The sequence below is a fragment of the Passer domesticus genome, chromosome 3 (assembly GCF_036417665.1).
Source record: "Passer domesticus isolate bPasDom1 chromosome 3, bPasDom1.hap1, whole genome shotgun sequence".
Lineage (NCBI taxonomy): Eukaryota > Metazoa > Chordata > Aves > Passeriformes > Passeridae > Passer > Passer domesticus.
The window spans coordinates 71,194,567-71,210,370 of NC_087476.1; positions in this window are offsets into that span (position 1 = coordinate 71,194,567).

Genomic DNA, 15,804 nt, shown 5'->3' on the forward strand with positions numbered 1-15,804 from the left:
TGTAACCTCAGGGGAGCTGTAGCTTAGAAGCTGGACGCTTGGAAACCTTTCAGCCCAAGTAGCCTGCTTTCCTGTCAGGAGTCACATGGCAGAAATCCTAAATAACTCCTAATTAAAGGGGCTATGGGCTGCAATACTGTGTCCTTCCAGCCTTCCAGCAATCTTGGATCTTTTAGTAGCTGGGCACTGGAAGAACTAGACAATAATTTGATTCTGTGAGACTTCAGCGGTGTTGTGTCTGAGACACAAGGAAGAGCACCATTATCCAAACAGCAGGTTTACAGCCTGGGTATTGAATTATGCACGCCAGATACTTGCTGAGCCACTATTTTGCTTATTAAACACTTGGCTTTGGGCTTGTCCTGGGCCACAGTTTGACTCAGTTCCCACACCTCCAGCAGGAAACTTGGTGGTCCTGTGGAATGCTTGGTGGACACCTGTATGTCCCAGGAGCTCTGTGCAAGTGTGGGGCCATGGAGGCTGGTTGTGGCTGCTGGGTCTGATCCCTGCAGCAGGAAGGCACTGCTGGAGCCACACAGCAGGTGTAAAATAAAAACAAAACCTGGATAGTGAAAAATAAATAAGGAAAAATGAAAAAAAGATCTCATCCTAAGGAGGTGTCCTCACAGCAGTGATTTCACTTGTAATTTTTTCTCTTACACTTTTCTATGTAATAGTTCAGTTCCTTTCCTTTACATGCCAGGACTGGAAGAGATGCATTTTCCATGCAGTGGCTTCCATGGGAATTGGAAACATACCCTGTTTCTCTGCTCCCACCCTGCCTTTCACTACTTCCCATGATCCTGTACCATACGGTGCATCTGGGATGAAAGACAGGGTCCCTTCCCGAGTAGGAACACTGTGTACCTTTAATGAGACAGAAGTAGCACTTGCTAGGAATAGCCTTGTGACTCAGATTTCTGGTGTGTGTTTGGTTCACATTTGCTACAATGGTTTAATAGATATTGCTGCACACCCTGGTTCCTTGAGGGTCTCTGTGACGGCTGTATTACAGACCATGGTGTAAGCATACTGCAGTCTGCATCCTACCATTTCCCTAGCAAAACAAGCAAAACTGAAAAGGAAAAGAGAAGAGGTGCAGAATCTCATTACATTGCGCTGTGCAGGGACAATCTTCTGGCAAAGACACGAAAGCAAAACACCTTTTTCTCCCTTCACTCTGCTGTTAAAGGATCTCACTTGCCCTGACTTCCATGCCTGCCTGTCTCTCTGTTGGCTTAAAGGCATGTAGTTTTCCTGGTTAAAAACCTTGCTTCAATATACCTCTTGGAGGATCAGCAAACACATCTGGATCCTGCCAGTGTTTTATGCACAGGCAAATATACACATGCACACACATATTTGCCTGGCTGTGTTTGGGAATGTGGTCTCCTCTTGAGAGTTTTTTTGCCATGTAATCCTTCTCACCACCCTCTCACATGAGACATGTGACACATGAGAGGACCACCACTTAATTACATCTTGAAAACCCCCTCATATCAGCTCCCCTTCTGCTGTTTTAACTCAAAAACTCCTATAATGCTTAGTCGGGCAAAGGGGAGAAGTGATGTTGTTTTTGTATGAGACACATATATTTCAGTTTGTGACTAAAAGAGCAATCACATGTGGCATTTGCACATGACCTAATCCAGAGTTTCTCTATGTTGCCAAAACAGGCTTTGTTGTGACTGATGTTCTCAGCTGCTGTTTTGTTTCCTTAAAAATCTCAGCTCGGGCAATTCATTTCAGTACATTTGGGAGCTGCCAAGGGTCAGTTTGAGAAATGTGTGGAAGCTAGTTGGGGTAGCAGGGGGAGGGGGGATATTGAGGATGTTGCTTAAACATCTCTGGGCCAATATTTCCAAAAGCAGTTAGAAAGCTAAGGGTTTAGAGCAGGTAGATGCCTAGTGGATTTTCAAGAAAACCTGTGCTGCTTATCTGCAAATTGCAATATTTAAGTATTTCTGTATTTCTGAAAATCGATCCTTAAGTCATGAGCTGGGTGAAAGCAGCACCATTTATGTGAGGCATGTCAGAGCTTTGGTGATGCCTGGGTGCAGCACTGGGATGAATGCCAGCCAAATTTTTTCCCTGTGGAGTCGCACAGCTGACTGTGCTTTGGCTTGCCAGGACAAAACACCACACCAAGGCAGGCAGAGAGTGAGGAACTGCAAGGGAAGGGCTTTTTGTTGATAGTCTCTGGGTCAGGTCAGAGCTGTTGTGTTCTTTGACATCAGGCTGCATGGGAAGGGCAAGTGTGTATTTTTAAAGATAAACAGCTATGTCACCAATTAAGCTGGTGCCTCAGCAGAGCGAGCACAGCTGTCTGTAGGTGGCTGCTTGAGAGCACTGAGATCCCTGCAAGGGGAGGGAGAACCCTGCCTCCCACTGCTATTTTCCTGGTCTCTCTGTAGAGGGAAGGCAGGTCTCTCTCTGCCTCTCATTCCTCCCAAATTTGCAATAGGTCACTGTATGCAACCCAAAAATTATGGCAGCCTCTCTCATTGCTGGATTCATGCATTCTTACTGGGTGTGGCGCTTGGCAGGCTCTCTCCCCTTCTGCTTAGTACCCTTGCCTGTGTTGCAATATTCCCAAATCCCACCCCACCTGCTGTGTCCCACAAAGGTGTAGCTCCTGGTGGTGTCTTTCATTTCTGTTTCCTGTGGGAAGGGCCAGCAGCTCTTTGTGTATCCCAGCTTACTCTCCTCTTCGGTGCAATAGCTGTCACACATTGAACCTCTGGGAACTGCAGACAAAATGTAGCTCCCACTCAAAAGTATGTTCAGGCTCATGAAAATCCTCCCCGGCTGTTTCTCTGGGACTTTGGAGAGGATGAGGATGGAAGAAAATAAAGGCCTCAGATGTTACATGAGGAGCCCTGAGCTGGGCTGCACACTCAGGATGTACTACACAAAATGGAAAAATATTTAGGTATCATTATTCTTGACAATGCCAAAATCCTGGACTCGCCCTCTACTCACCTCTCCACAAGCTGGAGCGGGGTTGCAAAGTACTTTTTGCCCTGGATCTTTCTGGCATGATTATGCTCCCATTTTGTGTGTTCTGTGGGCTGGACAAGGGGAGGGAGCCACCCTTCACAGCCCGAGTTCTGCGAGAGGGCAGGCGGGCTGCAGGAAACCGGGGAAACAATGAGGTTCTGCTCGGCTGGGGCCGCAGCTTGAGTGGTGGAGAGGAAACGCTTCCATGACAAGGGCACGGTGAGCCAGAGGCCGGAGGGCACGTTTGTTATGCTGTGAGGCCGTTTTGGTGTCAGCACTGCTCCTGCATATTAAAGCTCAGCACAGGGCAGTGCTTGGAAGGGGGGTCAGTGCCCCTCATTTTGAGGGGAACCAGTAGGGTTCTCAGTTTGAGAACCGGGGAAGACTGAAGGGAAAAAAAAAGTCTTAGAAGTTGTCCCTGAGAAGGGACGAGCTGTCTCTGTGAGAGGTGGCGGTGCTGCCTCCTTGTGCAAATCTGATCTGGAGACAAATAGTCCCAGAAGTATCTTCTAGCAGAGGAAAGGAGGCACTGCCGAAGCCCTGCTGCAGGTCTGCAGCTGCATTCAGTGCCCATCTCAAAATCTGACTCTTGATGAAGCTCTTCAGAGGAACTAAATTATTTAGAAACTCTAGCAACCAATTACAGCTCCTTCATCTGTGTCCTTACTGAGCCTTTGGCTTTCTCACCCTGCTCAGGGTAGTATTATGATGGTGTAATGGTTGATATTTATGAAGTGTTTTGAAGATAAAAAGTGATGTTAAATTTTACTAGGCCAAGATCTGAGGCTCTCATTTAATCTTTCTCAAGATATCAGACTCAAATCTCACTCCAGGGGTTTCCTGCATGCTGCCTGTAAGCAGCACATGGAACTGGCCCTGCTCCCATGCCCACCCTGCCCTGCTGCAGCCTCATGCCCTGCCATCTATCTCTCCCATCACAACTCTTTCCCTGTCTGGCTGTAAGCCAGAGTGCTAAGATGATCCAAGTTATAACATTGAAGGCTCACTGAAACAAAGGGGGAAAACAGGAGACAAAGAGGAAACTACACATAAGAGAGAAGATTGGCATGAGGTTTGTGTACATGTTTATATTATCCCAGTAATTTGAGATATGCATAGAATCATAGAATCATAGACTATTCTGAGTTGGAAAGAACCCCCAAGGACCACTAAAGTCCAGTTTCTGGCCCTACACAGGACAGACCCATGAATCACACCAGAAGTAGTCTTTGAAACTTGTTTTTAGCTGGGGCTCCCATTGGGCTCAGAGCCATCCCCTGCCCCAAAGTGGTAGACAAGGCAAACGATGGATCTGAATATGAGAGGGAGGGGAAGAAGAGGAAAGCTTGGCAAGCAAGCCAGGATCGTAGAGAACCAGTCTCCTTATTGTTGTCAAATTTCCTGCAGGCATTGCAAGGAAGAGAAATTTTAAATTGCTTTTACACCCCCCTGCCTGGTTGAGTGCAGAGAAAAGATAGGAGTGGTCTCAGAAGGAAGACTGCTATTTTGTGCAGTACATGGCCCAGTGCCTTGTTTGCAGTTTGCTGTGTAAGCACTGTTGTCAAATGAGAGCTATTTGCTTCCTCCAGGCTTTTCCATGAGACTCATCAGTATGACATGGGAAGACTTCAGACATCAATTAAATTCTTTCCAGAATAGCTCTGTGAGACTGAGGAACAGGAAACAAAAGGAAATCTTTGTGTCTCTGAAGGCCCATCTCTGCTGCAAACAAGGCCCAAATTTCAAGTTAGGCATATTGAAAACAAGGAAGTATGATGACCTTTGCTTTGTGTGGGAACCTTGTGGCAAAGGCAGTGTTGACATCTGGTGCTCCTAGGCAATATTCAGAGCAGTTAACCACCATGAAATTACTCCTTCTTCTCTTGCAGTGCCTTCCCTCCCTCATTCCCCACACAACTTCTTCACCAAAGGAGATTCCCGCTGTATCTGGCTGTGAAGCATCCACAAGATGTCCATATACTGTGTGCTACAGGGGCCAAATCAATGCCTCTATAGATTGTATGCTACGAATGAGTGCACAGAACCAAAAAACTGGGTTCCTATGGGTGTCTGCTAGTCTCTGAGTATCTGCAATTTGTACTCTGAATCCCCTTGAATCCCCTTTTCTGCACTGAGGAATGTATGTGGGTGTACGGTGGGGAACAGGTGTGGTGAATTGTTCAGCCTTTCTCATTTTCCTGCCTTTCCTGCCTTTCCAAAGTAACTCTCCTTGTCCATTTTGCCTGGAGCTGGGCAGCACCCTCACGTTGCCTACACTCAGTAGTGGCACCACTGAAGTTTCAGCTGTGCAGCCTGGAGCCACTGCCCCATGCCTGAGGCTGAGATGCAGCACAGCTTGCACTGCCCACCAAAGGTTTTCCTACTGCCACTGGAAGGTTTGAAAGGGTTGGCTGCCACAGCCCAGCCATCTGCTTTCCCTCTCAGCACCGAGGATGTATTCAGGTCTGCAAGGCACCACAGGCTCTTGCATGCTCTTCCAGAGTCTCAGAGGCGCAGAGGTTCTGTGCCAAAACCTGCTGTGCAGGACCTCTGCCCCATCAGCCCCTCTGAGGCCACATGGAGGGGGCAGGGGACTCGGCATGGGGCACGGCACTGGTGTAAGGCAGCCAGATGTTCTGGGGGAGGGCAGGGCTGTGCCGCTGCCACAGCTGCTGTGAGCACAGAACAGCCACAGCGGGGACGGCACACTCTCCCTGGGCCAGACTCTCCCACAGCTAACCAAGTCCCAGAAGTCTTTAATAAGCTTCATCAAACTGATCTTATGGTCAAATTGAGGTAGCTTTAGATGGGAATGGTAAAATGAAAATTGTTCCTCACAAAAGGCAGCCCATGATGCAGGTTTCAGGCTTTGATGTGAACTAGGATGCTATGGGTTCTTTAAACCAAACCCCAAATAGGTAATTTTTTAGAGGAAGGTATTTGCTTGGCTATGCTCTTTCTGGTTTTTGAGGTTTTTTTAAAAAAAACAGAGAAGACTTTTTTGCTGAATCTCTCCTTCACTGTGGCAAGGACACTGGAGCATGGAAAATTTCATGACCTGAAGCATTTATCAAAGTTTTAAGCAGCAGACAGAAAGGGCTTATACCATGAAGCATAAGTGATCTCAACAATAAATAATTCTACCGGTTCAGCTTAAAATACATCTAAAATATATATTTTTAAGGCCTCATATACTCTACTTACAGGCTAGACTTAAGGAGGAAGTTTTTCACAGAAAGAGTGGTTAAATACTGGAATCATCTGCCCAGGGTGGAGTCACCATCCCTGGATGTGTTTAAAAAAAGACCGGATGTGGCACTTGGTGCCATGATCTAGTTGAGGTGCTAGAACATGGGTTGGACTCAATGATCTTAAAGGTCTCTTCCAACCTAGAAATTCTGTGATTCTGTGACTCTACTAGATTAAGTTGCTATAGTACTAATGTACTTTACCTCTCAGAGAAGTGTGTGGGCTTCTGGCAGCAGAGGAAGCAAGAGTTAGCAGGAGAGGACATGAAAGAAAAACTCAACTCCTTCTTGCTTTTCAGTCAGCCAAATCTCCATGGTCCCTACAGCTGCCAAAAACTTTTGTATGACAATAGCAATAGCACAAAACCTGTTAAATATAGATTCAACTGAGTTTAAATTGAGGAGAAGCATCTATAGTAATCAAGGTTTACTGGATGTGTCTTGAATATGGAGTTATTCTTAATTATTGAGCTCTGCACATTGGCTGCAAATACATTAAAAAAAAAAAAAAGTTTTCCAGCCTGCTGCTGCTCTCTGAGTGAAATGAAGGCATGCCAGCGTGGTTTTGCCTTTGAAAACTCAAGACAGTGAAATTTAACCAGTTCTGTCGCTAGCCTTTTAGTTTCCAAGTGCATGTGTCTCCAGTATATTCCAAGACTCTTGCATTTTGTCTTTTAAAAACCTTTATGAGGAAGGGCACCACAGCTTATCAAGATTCTCATGAGCTGTGACCACATGGGCTGAAAACCAGAGCTGAACAGGTCCGAGGACAGCCAGACATTTTGTGTGCTTTGGCAAACAGTAACTACAGACAACACTGCTGGCAGGGCTGTGTCCATGCTTGAAAATCTTTCCTGGGGCTTTTCAAAGACCCCCACAATGTGCAGAAGAGTTGTAGTGGTGTTGGGTCTCCACACAAGGGGCAGCTCCTGGATGTTCTGGAAGAGGGAGGGATGGAGATCTGCATTATGGTGTGTCTCTTCCACTTGTCTGACCATTGCATCATAAGCTCTTCCTTCCCTCAGGGAGGGGAAAGGTGACCACACCTAGCCACCATGGCCACATCTACTAGAGATAACCTTGCTCTCACCTTTGATATCAGGAGTCTGGTGTGGGGATGCTCCTAGTGCACTCCTGCAATACCTGGCTGGGGCAGGCAGCACAGTTTAGAGTGCAATTCCTGAGCCAGGACTGGTTTAAGCAGCTTATAGCAGTGGTAATTGTGTAGATACAGCAGCACAGTACTTGGTGCTGGTCAGATCAGACTGTAAGGACATCTGCTGCATGCCAGCAACGCAGATGCACTCTTCAGGAGTAATCCATAAATACATTTCAGGGGAAAAAAAAACCACCAGAAGTAAAATATGCTAAAAAGCAATGGTTTATAGCAAAGTGTTTTCTCCAGGAGGTCTCTGAAACAGCTCAAGGTAGCATGATAGGAGTATGGACTTGTCCTTCCTTCCATTGCTAGAGTTACTGTAAAAAATACATAATAAAAATGGAGCAATGCTGTAAGTAAAAATCTGTTTTGAGAATACCCAGGCCTGAAGCCACATTTGAATGCATGACTTGTTTCACTGGATGGTGATGGGCATGGAAAGGATTGGCTTTTCTTCTCCCCACCTTTATTTTTGTTTCTTTTTTTTTTCTTTTCCATCTTTGTGGCTGACAGTAACTACGTTGTCTGAGTATTTAAAGAAGCATATACATACCTCAGTACACAGACACTTCCCTTCGGAAATAGCTCCCTTGCTGCAATGGGAGTTTGCAGAACTTTCCTAATGGGTGAATCTGGTTTCAGCTACCATACAAACTTCCAGGAACCAGGATTACTTCTGTAGCTCCATCACATGAGGAGGGGACAGGGGCATGAGTTTCTACCATGCTGCCACAAAGGAAAAGGTCCTGGAGGGTGACTGTGCTGAACATGCCTGCCTTTCTGATTTCTGGCTCCTGAGCCTCGCACACAGGTGGGTCAGGGAGCAGTGGGGAGGGGGTGGAGAAGTCAGGAATAATGTGTTGACACTGTCTACAGCAGTCAGCATTGCTGAGCTTGGTAGCAGTGCTGAGCAGAGGAGAAAGCCCTCACCACCTGGCCAAGGACAGCTGCAGAATGGGTCCTCCAGGGATCAGAGACAGCCAGGGAGTAGACTGTGCCCTGAGGCACTTCCTCGTTTAATAGCACCTTATTTGTCCCGCAGCCCAGGGGGAATCAGAAGTGATGCCTGTGCCTCACAGCAGGGAGGAAGAATGGGCAAGAGCAATGCCATCAGTGACTGCTTTCAGCCCAGCCTCTTATTTCTATTTTGTCCATGCAGCAGACTTTTCACCTGTGATTGCCTCTTTTATTTCCATCTGTATGCCAGATCATTTTTCATTTTATATCCATATGGGCAATGCAAAGATGCAATAACTGCATACAAATATGTCAGAGTGGCAGCATGAGGAACTGCAAAGGTCTCTGCTTCGCCAAGTGAGGAATGGGTACAGCAGGACAATTTGGCAATTCCAGGTTATTTACAGGTAGTGCTGAAAGCTTGTACTGGGCTGTGTTGTTAACCTGTTTGGGTGCACTAATGGAGGAGAAATATGAAGCCAGAGGCTGACACAGCTATCCTTTTTCTGATTTCTGTGTGTGGCTCCTGGAAACGGGAACTGAAGTTTGTGCTTTTGAGTCTCCAGTTTATGTTACCTGTGCACCTCCAGTGCTGCAAAGCTTCATATATTTACTTTCATCATGGACACTGAAGGGCAATGAAGTGTGCAATGTATAGACTTTTCCACAAGTTAACAGGAAAGTTGGTGACCTCCCTGTTCTTCTTTAGATTATCCTGTTCTCTGAGTCCCATAGGAAGACACTGCGTGGAAGAAGGAATTATTTGCAGTTGCCAAACTGAACACAAAGGGAAGCTCTCAAAGACAGTGGACCAGACAAAAGTCACCCAAGACAGAATTCCATTGCGAATACCAGAGGCAGACTGAACACTCAGCTTTTGTTTCTCACCTTGAAGTCAGCAATAAAGCTATCTGAAGGGAGTTCTCAGGCTGGCTCTCAGCTTCAGATCCTCTGAAGCCCGAACCATTGAATGATATAATCAAACTTGTCCATTTCAGAGCAGGCCAAATGCTGGAAAAGGTGTGGCAGGTTCAGATCCTTTATGAGCTATGACCCCTTGGTGCTTTCCTTGTCCTCCATCCTGCTGTTCTTTCCTCTGCATCCACCCACACTTCCTGCAGGGCAGCAGAAGGGGTGGAGGGTAGTGTCACTTCTCTTGAAACCTGGCTACCAAAGGCCATGATTATTCCATAGCCCTGTCCTAGTGGAACATTTGACATTGTTGCTTATTAACAGCATGTCATGCAAGGCATAAAATCCTGTCTCCTAGAACCAAGCTCCTATGCCTGAAAAAGAGTGTGGGATATATAAAACTGCCTATAAAAGACAGTGAGGGAATCTCTCCTGTAGGAGTGTGACTTAGCTGACCTATGGATATTTCTCACATGTAGGTGGATGTCAAGCCAGCCAAATGAGAGTTACCATCCTGTTGTTTTGCTTCATTTCAGAGAAGAAAGATTTGCAAAGACGTACAAAGAACTTGAAGCTGTTGTTACACTGGCATTTTAATCCATGAAGTGACACAAAATGAAAGGCCCCTCCCTAGTGCCAGGCTTTTAAAAATCTTGGGATTAGAAATTTATGTGACTCCTAACCCCTCATGTTGTTAAATTCTGTGACCTCAGATAGTTTAATAAGATTTTGAATAGTGGCTCCCCTCTCCACTACATCAGAAATCTGCTCAAGGAAGATGGGGAGGCAGGATTCAATCCCAGGCCTCGTATTTGCTGCCAACAGCAGTGGCAGGCAGCTGTGGCCACTGCTCTCAGGCTGCCAGGGATGTAGTGCTCAGCTCTGCTCAGCTCTTACCTGTCTCCCAGCTCAGCTCTGGCCAGCACATCTACCAGTGCTCTTGAAACTGTGCCTGGCAGTGGAGGAGCCTCTGGGGAGTTTGCTTCTGCCCTCACAGTGACTCCACAACTGCTGGGAGCTCTCTGCTTTTGGCTCAGGGGATGCAGCTGGACCATGCTGGGCATCAACAGAGGCTTCACCCACTGTGGGCTCCCTGAGCTGGGGCAGGCAGTGCTGCCCTCAGCATGTGTGGGCTGCTAAGTGAGCTGGCAGCCCACAGCCAACCCAGCCCTTACAGAGGTTATGTGGGTTTGGCATCCTCCAATGGAACCTTGCTTTACAGGACCATCCTGGGCCAATATTAGTTTAGCATCTTTTTTTGTGGTGATAAGCAATTGTTGAAGTCTATCAAGCTTTTCAAAGTTATCTTTAGAGGGAAGAGGACTAGAAATGTACTGTTATTTGTCTCATGTATATATTTTGGTGGGAGTCAGATGCATTTATTTCCTAGCATTTGATATTAAACACATTTACAAGGTGTTGCCTTTCTCTGTCCCCACATGGTGCTCCTTGCAGCACATCCCTTATGCCCTCCTGCCAGCTCACAGTCTGACAGCAGTCACCCAACAACACCACCCAAATGGCACAGGAGGAAAAAATGGACTGTTAACCATGGCTGTGTTTCTCATTTCAAAGCCTGGGACTTTAGTATTACTCTTCCTTTTCTCCACTCCTGGCACAACCATCTCCCTCCCTCCTCAGCTTCAACACAAACTTGTGTTGCCTCCCATGGTGCAAATCACCCTCACTTAAATCACAGCCACCTTGCACAGCCATCCCAAGGCACAATTGTGAGTTGTGGGGAATCATGGCTGATCTCTGCAGGAAGAAAAGGTCTGAGTGTATTGCTGTGGCAGAAGAACACCAAATGCAATGATTTAAGGAGAAAAGATGAGTTCTGACAGGTGATCTGAACTCAGGCAGTGAGTCAGACTCTCCTGTCATTATGGAGACTCAGCACCATATGACCAAAATCAATGATCTGGATTTTGTGATATAGTTACTGGGATTATTAAGATGACTCTATTTGCCCATTGGAGTGTACAGTATGAAACATATGGTACTAAACAAGCCAGCAAAGCAGTCAAGGGGCTGCTACATGAAGGGATTTGTACATAAACATAACGGGGCAAGGCAAAAGCCATGCTCCTGTAAGTTAATTTAGCTGCGTTTGCTGTAATGACAATGTAATTATAGGAGTGTAATTCAGGAGATTTATCTTTTTAATTAGCAAACTCCCATGTCCTTCAAAAATCTCCTCTCACAGCTACAGAGCCACCTGCGTCAAAGGGCAGCGGGGAGCCCTTGCTTACTCACGGCTCCTGTGCTCCCGCTCGCCCCACGCTGCAGAACTGCCGCAGCTCCGAGCAGATGGTCCCGCATCAAACGTCTCCTTCCCATGCCACTTACCATTAATAAACTGGATCATTGTTAGTGTGCATTGTAATTTCCCTGGACATCTTCCTCGTGGCAGTATATTTGCTTTTGGTGGTACCTTAAATTTGCATACATATAAACCTATATGGCCTGGCAGCAGAAGTTTCCCAATGGTAATTTCAGCTGAAAAGATTTTTTCCCTTGGAAAGATCTCAGTGCACTAGCAGTGCTCCCCAGAGCAAGCCAAACTCTAAGAGCTTTGCCAAGATCCAGAGCCCCCTCCTACAAAAGGCAAATTGTGCCCAAGCAGTGCATATCTACTCTCACAGAGAAGTGAATTCTCTCAGACCAGCACTGTCACACACATACAGGGGAAGCGAAGAGAAATATGTATGAACCCTATCCTGGCCATTTTTTTGAGACCCTGTATGTGCTTTCTTGTTTCCCTGATGTCAGTTTAACTACCTTATGTGGAACCTCCTGGAAGCAAGGACTAACAAAGCCCTCAGAAGTAGAATAATATTAATATTTCATTTTCAAATATTTGTTATAAATGTTTCTTATCTTGGAGGTGCAAAAGAGTAAAGGTTTGTGACTGCATCCTTGCTGTGTTTCCGGTAGCACCCATACACAGGGCAGCAGCCAGAGCTTCAGTGAAGCCAGTGCTGAGCGTGTGCATGCACTGGAGGGTCCAGCTCAGTGGCTCTGTCATAAGAACCAACAACAGGGATGACAGTAAAACTTGATACCAAGGCAGAATCACCTCAGTTAAAAACATGATGCTGTTATTTTTCTTCTTTTTAAATGCTGGGAAGGGGAAAGGAACTCCATCATTCACCAAGGCCCAAGGAAACTCTGTGAACAGTTTGTGCTGGGGCAAAGCATTGGTCACCTGCCCTTGGGGAGCAAGGGACCTGGACAGTTTGCACAAGTTGTTCTCATGCTCAGCCCCCTTGGGAGAACTCAGGTTCAGGTTTGGATTTGGCATGTCACACCTGGCAGCTGTAGAGTCTCTCAGAATGCAGGCAATCACTGGCATCCCACATCTTCCAGTGTGGCCACTCAAGCCCCATTTCCCATATTGGAAAACACCTGGACTGGGAGGTAGGGAAAGGTGTGTGAGCTGGAGTGAGTGAAGCAGGTGCTTTGCCTGGCTTCACCAGTTGCCAGTGTGCCCCTACCACCAACCACAGCCAAAAAAGTAACATGAAAATGCTTCCTGACAATAACTTTCTCTGGGGCATTGCTGGAGCTGTCCTACCACTGCCAATGTGCTGACAGCACCGGGCCCTCGGAGGCTGTCAGAACAAAAGCATTGCTGAGGTGCTGCTGCCACTCAGGCAGTCCCTGGGCTGGCAGTGGGAGAGCACAACAAGTCGTAAAGATTAAGACAGAGCAGGAAAAAGGACACTCCTCAGACCAAATCAGCTTCCAGGGAAAACCTCTACACCTCAACACACACAGACTGCAACACTAAAAATGGAAATTATAGATCAGTCCAGAGAGCTCTTTTGTTTTGGATGGTTTTTGGTTTTTTTTTCTAGCAATGATTTTACTTACAGCTGAGATCTCAAAGCAAGCAGAAGTGATAACATGAACACTTATGAGGAATGAGTATATTAGAGTATGCCAAAAGAGAAACATTACTTTTCAAGCAGTGCAAGATTTTCAGTCCTGCTGAGTTTAGCACTGGTTTGAGCACAGTATTTCCTCTTAAACTTGATCACACACAGCCACATCATAACAAAGGGTGGGTGAGCTAAAATGACCTTACATATATCTGCTAATTTCCTACTCTTCAGGAATCTCAAAGCCATTTACAAGAGGAGTGGATGAATTAAGTCTTCTGAAACCTTTGGGAGATGGAGACAGGCAACAGTATTTTTTCATTTTGAAGGTGGCAATAAAAGCAGTAGCCTGTCACCAATGGTTTATTTCAAAGGTGTCAATGTCCAGAACCAGTGGAAGCTTACTAACCTAACATGGATTCTTCTCTCCCTGGGCTGTAAAGCAAGTTAAGGGCAACTGACTCAGATGTATCCAACTGCAGCAATGTTTTGGTTGATTTTGTATCATGACCCAAAACGGCAGCAAGATGAGAAATGGCTGATTTCATAAATGCCTCTTCCAGTTTTGATAAAGAAAATGCACTTCCAGGCCTGACTGGGTGGTAACAGCTATGCACGAAGTGACCATGGGTTCTTGGTGCCTGTAATTGAATAGATCTGCTCCTTGGGGGCCACCAGCTTACCAGCCAGGTGGGAGCTGTGGGCCCAAGCATGTCTGTGGTTCACCTTGGTGCTTGTAGGTCTCCAACAGTGTCTTGCACCTCTGGCTCGTGTACCATCAGCACCAGCATAAGGTCTCTGTGAATCACACAAGCTGAAGGTAGAGAGGCAAGACCCCCCCAGCACCTTCATCATCTTCTGGGACATGGTATTAAAGGGGCTGGTATCCCAGGTTTCTTCTTGGAGTCAAGCCCCAGATCTGCGTTGGAGGAGGCAAATGATGGAAAACCAGAGACAGCCCAGGGTCACATTTCCTAATCGGCAACCTTTTTGGTTTGCTTGTGCTATAAGCAGTTGCTGCTTTCCTCTTCCCCAATGCTCCCAGCTCTTACCAGAACATGGATATACCTTTCATCAGAAACGCGGCCAATCTCAATGTTAGGCCTGAATTAGATATAAGAATCTCTGTTTGACCGCCATCTATTTGAAATTATATATGAGCTATAATATATGTTTACTGCATATTTTTTAAAATACCTTCAAATCAAATAATGTTTAAATTTAGTCTGTTTTTGATCTGGACAGGAATCCAAATTTTATCTCCCTTTTTTTGTATCTATGTAAATTGGACTTGTAGTTACAAAATTCTGCTTTGGGGTAGTACCTTGCTTTATGGCTAGCTCAAAGCAAGATTCAGTGAGCAAATATTTATTTTAAATGTGAAAATCCTGAGGTCTGTGCACCTTTACTAGCTAGAATGAATTGCAGTATACTGGATCACTGCATGACACTAAGGAAGACCTTATTCATTGCTTCCAAAAAGCTATTAAAAATATCCCATAAGAAGATAAGTTGCTTAGAAGGTGTCTGTGTAGCAGAAGATTAAACCTACCTCAGTCAGACAATGTTTCATGGTTAGACCACCATGCTCTTCTCTTCATAAACCCTATTCCACTATATCATTTCTTCTTTAATGTACTCTACCTGGCTTCCTGCTGAGGATGATCTACATGCTTTATGGAAGCAGAAACTAGTATTATTCTGGAGTAGGGAATAGGAAATAGAACTTAAGCTGATTATTTAATTTTCGTCCAGGAAATTTTGACTACTGAACAGCTTTTTTCTTTTTTTTTTTTTTTTTCCCTGAAGAAATTGTGGCTTTTTCTCTTTACTTTCGCTGAGAACATGATAAACATGTATTTTCTAAGCAACATTTTGCATAAGGGGATATATCAAAGGATAAAACCCAATGAACCAAATTTGCTTCTGGGAAGGCCTTGTGTAACTCCAGGAAAGTATGTGGAGATAAAACACACCTGTGGTTAAATTATCTGTGGAGAGGATTGAAGTGCTCACTGGAATCAATGGAGCAGCCTTTTACAGCAGGAGTGGCTGTGGTCTGCAGGCTGCTGAGTGAATCATACAGCTGTTTGAGAGAGGAGAAGCAGAGGAGCTCCACTGCCAGGGTATCGTGGTTGCTTTTACTTTGGCAACTCCCTGGGTAAGAAATGTGGTGGTCACTCTGTCCTCTGGGGCTTGCACCATTCTCTCCTTTCCTGGAAGCAGATGGAATCCAGTAAAAGAGGAGTAAGGAGAGGCACTGGGAGTATTCCAGGGACTTGGCCAAGGTGACAGTGGGGAGCAGTGGCATCAGCCCCAGAAGCACAAGCCAGCAACCACTGGCAGTTTTCTGCAGCTCAGGGCAGGCAGATTATAGGACTGAGGTTCAGGCCTGCAGACATCCCTACAGGGAGTTAAATTTCTCAGTGGTTTTAATTGCATAAAGTCAGAAGTGCCTACCTCTTGCCTCAGTCTTTTTTAACCACGTTATTTTAAAAACAAACAAAAACAAAACCAAACAAACAAACACCCCCCCATACCCCGTGCCCCAAAGCAAACATTAAATCCCATATAATGAAAATAAACCTTTTCTCTAAAAAGAATTTCAGCATGTGGGAAAGAAGAATGAGATTTGAAAGAGTAA